The sequence below is a fragment of the Lynx canadensis genome, chromosome B1 (genome assembly GCF_007474595.2).
Source record: "Lynx canadensis isolate LIC74 chromosome B1, mLynCan4.pri.v2, whole genome shotgun sequence".
Classification (NCBI taxonomy): Eukaryota; Metazoa; Chordata; class Mammalia; order Carnivora; family Felidae; genus Lynx; species Lynx canadensis.
This window is the reverse complement of record NC_044306.2, coordinates 59468412-59475863: the sequence shown is the minus strand read 5'-3', so window position 1 is coordinate 59475863 and position 7452 is coordinate 59468412.

Genomic DNA, 7452 nt, shown 5'->3' with positions numbered 1-7452 from the left:
AACCTTTGTGAGAAAGGAAAAAAGACCAATCAAGACCACAGGCCATGGCTGAATTAACTTGTATTAAGGAGTGAGCTGGCAGTGGGGCCTCAGTCTTCATGACTTTGTTTCTGCCTTTAGGGAGTTTATTGAATGTGCTTTTGTGATATAATTTATAAGGAAATTGGTTTTACTCAAAAGGACGTTTTTGCTTTATGCCTTGTAGCACCCTCGAGTGCTTAAAAAAAGGGAAAAGGTAATTCCATTAAGCTTTCAATTTTCTCTGGCAAAAGAAATGAACTAGATGTGATTGGAAAGATAAGGCACTGGCCTCCACTTGAACTGACCTTGCTCCAGGGCCTGGGGAATAAGAAGCATGGCCTTTGTTCCACAGGTGTCATTTCATGTTTAATTAGAGGGGCTACAATTCCATTTTTTTCCCCCTCTATAAACCCCAACCTCAATCCGCTGAGAAAATGTTCATTAAGTTCCCAGTAGGCAGATCATCTGATCATCATCTTAGCAGCTTTGAGAGTCATGTGTTCATTCTGTGGCCCTTAGTGGGCTCAAGATCAAGGTGAATGTTAAAATCAAGACAGGCTTAGAGGAGACGAGGCCTGCCCTTTGAAGGATGACAGGATCTCTGCTTGTATCGAAGGCACTGGTCCTTTCTGCCACACCAAAAAGCTTCAGTAGGGGGGTGCCTGGGTGCCTAAGTTAGTTAAGCAACTGACTCTTGATTTCGGCTCAGGTCATGATCTCATGGTTCGTGGGATCGAGGCCCAAGCCAGGTTCTGCGCTGACAGCACAGAACCTGCTTGGATTCTCTCCCTTTCCTTCTACCCCTCCCCTGTTTGTGTGTGTGTATGTGTGCACAATAAATAAATAAACATTAAAAAAAGAGTTTTAGTAGGATCTCCTAATTCTCTTCTTTAACTTCTTACTTCGTCTACTTTTTGGGGGGCAAAAGGGGGAAATAACTGATGAGGGACCATAAGGCAAGCTGAGGGTCAAGCCCTACCTAGCAACCCCCCTCCCCAGGTGGGATGTGTGTGATATTCCTCAGACACTCCCGGCTGCCCCAAAACAAAGGAAAGGACAGAAAATAAATGGTTAAACTGATAAAAGTCTCCATCAGTTTACAAATATCTTGGTAAAATTACAAGAAAAGGACAGTCTTATCAATAGCCTAATAATGTCCAGGAACTCCCTACTGTCTTAATGTTAATGCTTTGCTAGAGGGAAAAACAACCTCATCTTGACAATAGCTAGGCCTCCAGTAATCTGTGAGTCTTTAGCATATGGAAATCCCTTTAAGAAACCTCCTCAGGACTTTCTTTCCCCTGACTTTAAGACTTTAAGTTTATAACCAATCACTCTTCACAACTCCAGTGTAGCTCTTTCTGCCCAGCGGTCCTGTGCTTGTGCTTTAATAAAATCACCTTTTTGCACCAGAGACATCTTCAAGAATTCTTTCTTTGCTATGGAACCTGGTCTGGATCACCAGGCGGAAGAACCAAGCAGCACTCGGAGATCTTGGAAGGCAGGAGGCTTGTTTCACACCGGCGGGCTCAGAGGAGATCAGTCTCCAGAGGTCTGAGCCCTGAGCGAGAGAGATCGAGCGAGTGTAAGCAGAGGGAAAAATTTATAGTGTGTTACTTCCGCATTCCGCATTAGTAGTAATTTGGCCCATGAGGCAAGCAGAGTAGGAAGAAGAACCTGGAAGGGAAGTCTTCTGTCGGGGGACTGGAATTTCCCTATCAGTCCTGTCAGCCATCTTATAACAGATTTTTCCCTATCATCTTGGCCATCAGCTCCGAACCCCCACCAGCCCAAAACCCCACCAGAAATTACTGAAAATTAAAAGAATAATCTCTATTGCCCAAAGTTAAGATGTTTTCACGTATCTTGGGAAAGTTTCTTTGTTAGAATCCAGTTCTGTGATCCTTAACTTATAAATTGGTGCCTCCAAATGAGAAGTCGGTTACAGGATAGCAATGCCACATTGTTGCTTTTACATTTTGTTTTTGGTCCGAACATTTAAAAATAGTTATTGTCTTAAACTGCACTGTCTAATATGGTAGCCACTAGCCACACGTGGCTACTTAAATTTAAATTTTAACTAGTTAAAATTAAATCAAATTAGAGATTCAATTCCTCACAGTAGCCACTTTTGAAGGGATCAATAGCCACAAGTGGCTAGTGGCTACCATATTGGACAGTGCAGATAAAAAACTGTAAAACTTTCCATCACTTTCTGGAGCATAAGTTCTATTAGTGCGGATCTAGAAAATATATACTGATGAAGTTTATTCCATATTTATTATATATATAATATATATATATATATAATATATAAAATATATTCAGAACAGCCAAACACTTAAATAACAGTTCAAATGTAATTTTACAGCTGCCATTAGAAACATTTCAGCTATGAGGTCCTGTGATTTAATGGCCAGCTGGGTGTGGCAGACTGATCTCCTTCAATAATGGGTCTTTCAGAGGCTCCACCTTCAAAAAGAATTGAATTCCTTGAAAGGTAAAGTTGAAAATCTGCAGAAAGAGCTGGAGAAAACCTATATAGCTATAGTGTCAGCAAGGACTGTGAATCTTACATCTTGATCAAACACCTTCTGCTCTGGGAGGCAGGTCTTGGTGGGGCTTTTTTTGCTACTCATCCTCTTGCCGGTAGCAGCTCCTCTGAGAGGATTAAGGCTAGAGGCCTCTTGATTCTGCATGATCCAAGAGGAGTGGGTGAGGTCTGTGAGTTCAAGTTTGCCAAGCAGATAATCATTACTCTTGCTCTCTCATCTTGAACCACCTAGATGATGAGCGACATGTTGAATGTCTGAATCTATTTCCATTATGTGTAGGTAGTATGCCTGTCTAGAACTGCTAAGGACTCCTGTGAAAGTTTTCATACCAAGACCACCACCCGCATAAGTCCTGCCTTGTTTCAGACTTATCCTTAGAGGAGATCAAAGTCTGGAAGCCTGCACCATAGCATTTGTCTTGTGTTGAGACTTTCCCTTTGTTTTGCACCACAGCAAGTGTGCTAGTTCTATATTGGAAATACATGCGGAAACCCCGGTGGAATCTAATCAATGACTTAGTTGTATATCCAACATTTTGTTAGGTCTTTTTCATGGTATCCATTGTACCATAAAACAAGTCCACTGGTTCTCACTTTCTCAAAATAACAGCAGAGGAATAAAAGTCAGTTCTTTGTGGAAAATCAACCTCTGGGCTATACTGGGTTCTTAAAGACAATGTGCTCTGAACAGGAGTGGAATGTGAAATGGCTCTCTCTCGAGATAATTTTTCTGTCTGGTCTTGAACTCAGCAGTAACATGATGAATCATTCTCACTAAAGTGGGTATCCTTTTGCTTTCCAACTTAATTTCAAAGATCTCATTTTCCTAAAAAATTTTTAATGTTTGTCTCTGCCCTTCTTCATTCTCTTTTCCAAATACAGTTGACCCTGACCAACATAGGGGTTAGGTCACCGGTGCCCCATGCAGTCAAAAATTTTGGATCCCCCCAAACTTAAGTACTAAATAGCTTGTTGACCAGAGCCTTACTGATAATGTAGGTAATTAACACATATTTTGTATGCCATGTGTTATATATTGCATTCTTACAATAAAGTAAGCTAGAGAAAACGTTAAGAAAATCACAAGGAAGATGGGGCACCTGGGTGGCTCAGTTGGTTAAGTGGCTCAGTACAGCTCAGGTCAGGATCTCGTAGTTCGTGAGCTCGAACCCTGCGTAAAGCTCTGTGCTGACAGCTCAGAGCCTGGAGCTTGCTTCAGATTCTGTCTCCCTCTCTCTTTGCCCCTTCCCCACTTGCACTCTGTCTCTCTCTCTCTCTAAAAAATAAACATTAAAAAAATCATAAGGAAGAAAAATACGTTCATAGTATTATACTGTATTTATTGAGAAAAATCTGCGTATAAGTGGACGTGCACAGTTCCCACCTGTGTTGTTCAGGGTCAACTGTATATGGCTTCCATTGAAGACTGGAGTTTCAGTTTCTTGTATCTTTCTGAGAGACTTACTATAAGTTAGCATAAGTCCCATCTTCAATGGTGAAGGCAACCAACATTCTATTTCTTATACATCCTTCTAGAGAGCTATATATACACACTATCGATGTACTATATATAGTCTTTCCCCTACTGACTTTTTCCTAAACAGTAGCATACTCTACCTTATCTTTTTCATTTAATGGTATATCTCAGAGATGTTCCCATATCCATGTATAAAAGACTTCCCCATTCTTTTCATGGTTATGTAGTAGTCTGATATTATAGTAAATTTACTATAATTCAACAGTTTCCTATTGACGGACATTTAGGTTGTTTCCAATATTTTCCTATTGTAAATAATACTGCAATGAATATGGTACTGTCATTTTACACTTGATAAATAAATATACCAGAAGACAAATTCTTAGAAGTAAAATGAGTAAATGCATTTGCAATTTTGATATTTTCTAGATTGTTCTCCCTACACATTTTATCAAATTATATTCTCAATAGCAAAATACTAAGTGTTCCTCATTTTGCCAACACAGTGATTTCTAATTTTTTAAAGTTTCCAATTTTATAGGTGAAAAATACTTCACTGTTGTTAATGTGCATCTACATTAGGAATGAATGGAACCTTCATATATATTAGAATTTCTTTTTGATGACTGTCAATTTATGTTATTTACTTTTAAAGCAAGCTCTATACCCAGTGTGGGACCCGAAATCGAGTCACATACTATAGGGGTGTCTGGGTGGCTTAGTCAGTTAAGTGTCCGAATCTTGATTTCGGCTCAGATCATGATCTCATAGTTTGTGGGTTCAAGCCCACAACAGGCTCTGTGCTGACTGTGGAGCCTTCTTGAGATTCTCTCTCTCCCTCTCTCTGCACCGCACTCAAAATAAACTTTAAAAAAAGTCACATACTCTATCGACCAAGCCAGCCAGACCCCCCCAAAGTAGCAATTTATATTGGCATCAGTCATGTTGGTTAAGGGTAAGAGATCACACTTAGAGTGGCTTAAATTCAAGGGACTTAGTCTCACATAAGTTATCTCTGAAGATGGGTAGTTCAGGCTGGCATGAAGGCCACAAGTGTATCAGGGTCTCAAGCTCTTTTTTTTCCTCCTCTATCACATTAAAGTGTGGCTTCCACACTGGGTATTGTCTGTAAGCGATGAATCACGGGAATCTACCCTGAAAACCAAGAGCACACTGTATACACTGTATGTTAGCCACCTTGACAATAAATTGTTAAAAAAAATAAAATAAAATGTGGCTTCTATCTTAAAAGTTGAAACTTACGGTTCAACAGTTGCTAGAGTACCAGCCTTCAACTCTACATTGCAGGCTGGAAGAAGGAAAAGCAAAATGGCCAAAGGGTGTGTGCCCTTTTAGGAACTTACCAGAAGTTTCCTTTAACACTTGAACTTATATTTCAACAACTTAGTCACATGGCTGCATCCACGAAAAACTGGTAATGTAGGTTTTGATTGAGTACATTGCCCAGATATCAGTTAATAATGAAGAACTGAAAAATGAACATTGGGGGGCACCTGGGTGGCTCAGTAGGTTAAGCATCTGACTTCAGCTCAGGTCATGATCTCACAGTTTGTGGGTTCAAGCCTTGCATCGGGCTTTGTGCTGACAGCTCAGAACCTGGAGTCTGCTTCAGATTCTGTGTCTCCCTCTCTCTCTCTGCCCCTCCCCCCGCTCATGCTCTGGCTCTTTCTCTCTCAAAAATGAATAAAGATTTAAAAAAAAAAAAAACTTAAAAAAAAAGAAAAATGAACATTGGGAGGTAATTGGCAGTCTCTGTCACAAATCCTTGGTCAATTTTACTTTTGGGCTTTTGTTCTTATTCTTATTGATTTGTGGGAGCTTTTTATATATAAAGGAAACTTTGCTATAGGAGTTACAAGTACCTTTTTTGTCTATTATTTCCTTTTGACTTTGGTTATGGTGTCTTTTTGTGTAGATATTTTTCTGTAGTTGAATGTATCAATGTTTCCTTTTTTATGGCTTCTGGTTTTTGAGTCATATTTAGGAAGGCCTTCTCACTCTGAAATGTCTGATGGTTTTTTCTAGTACTTTTACAAGGATTCAGACCTTGAAAGATTCAACTCAAGGTCAAAGCCTTCTGGAACCAAATTTCTTATTTAAGTTGGAAGCAATAGCAGTGACATCTGGCTCACTGATTACTGGTAGGGATAGTTTTGTTGTCTTTGGAGACTTAACAGTATCACTAAAGTAGTCTTACCATATAATAATAGTATTGAATGATGGCTCAAAGATTAATGTGAATCGCAGGTCCCTTCAACATGATTATTGAATGTCTGGATGACTGCAATGCAATAAGAATTTGCCCTGAATGAGACCAAGGTGGTGTTTTCAAAATGGAAATTGAAGTAGCCAAACCAGAAAGTTATTAATAGGAAACACGAAAGAAATAAAAGAAACATTCATTTGTAAATCAGAGAGAGAGTCTTTTAAAACTGTCACAGTTCACACTGGCTGGTTACCACTCCAACAGCTTACTGTCTCTGATGATAATTACTGGAATAGAGCAAAGTCCCATTAGAAACATCCATATACACTGGAGCATATCCCATTATAGCCTGCAGTTCACAGGAGTTAGTGAAGGGCAAGGCCTTCTAAGCCTTGACATTGGCCAATCTCTTTTGTAAATATTCTCTCCATTACTGTGGTAGCTTGGCAAATTCTTTTTCTTGGAAAGGAATAGTTTCAATAGGATGCTACCTCGATAAGGGCATAATTTAATTGGTTTCAGGTAACTTTAAATTTATTTATTCATGTTGAGAGAGAGAGAGAGAGAGAGAGAGGACAAGCAGGGCAGGGGCAGAGAGAAGGAGAGACAAAATCCCAAGCAAGCTCTATGCCATCAGCACAGAGCTTGATGCGGGGCTTGAACTCATGAACTATGAGATCATGACCTGGGCTGAGATCAGGAGTCAGATGCTTAACCGACTGTGCCATCCAGGCATCCTGATCCTAGTTAATTTTCTAAAACTCACATGGATACACACAACAACTTAGCCTAACATCTATTATAAGCATTTTCCAAACTTGAATTCTAATGTTGCTTAGAGCTCTGGATTGAAATATTCTGAACTTCTACAGGTATGAAAATTGTCCTATTCTCATCAGGAACAGAAAGTTAAATGCATAACAGCTGGAAACATCACCTTAATTTGCTCCTTCTAAATCTAATTAGACACAGTAAAGGCATTATATGCATGTACTCCAAGAGAATGAGATGAAATATTTGAAACCAGAGATGAAAATGCTGCCGTTTATTACAATAGCACTTTTCAAAACGGTGGCATAGTCTCCTTTGCTCCTCGCCTTCACTCAATGTGGCAGAGAGGGCAGTCACAGGAGGACACTAAGTAATAATTGACTTGCTCAGGTGGTTACAAAG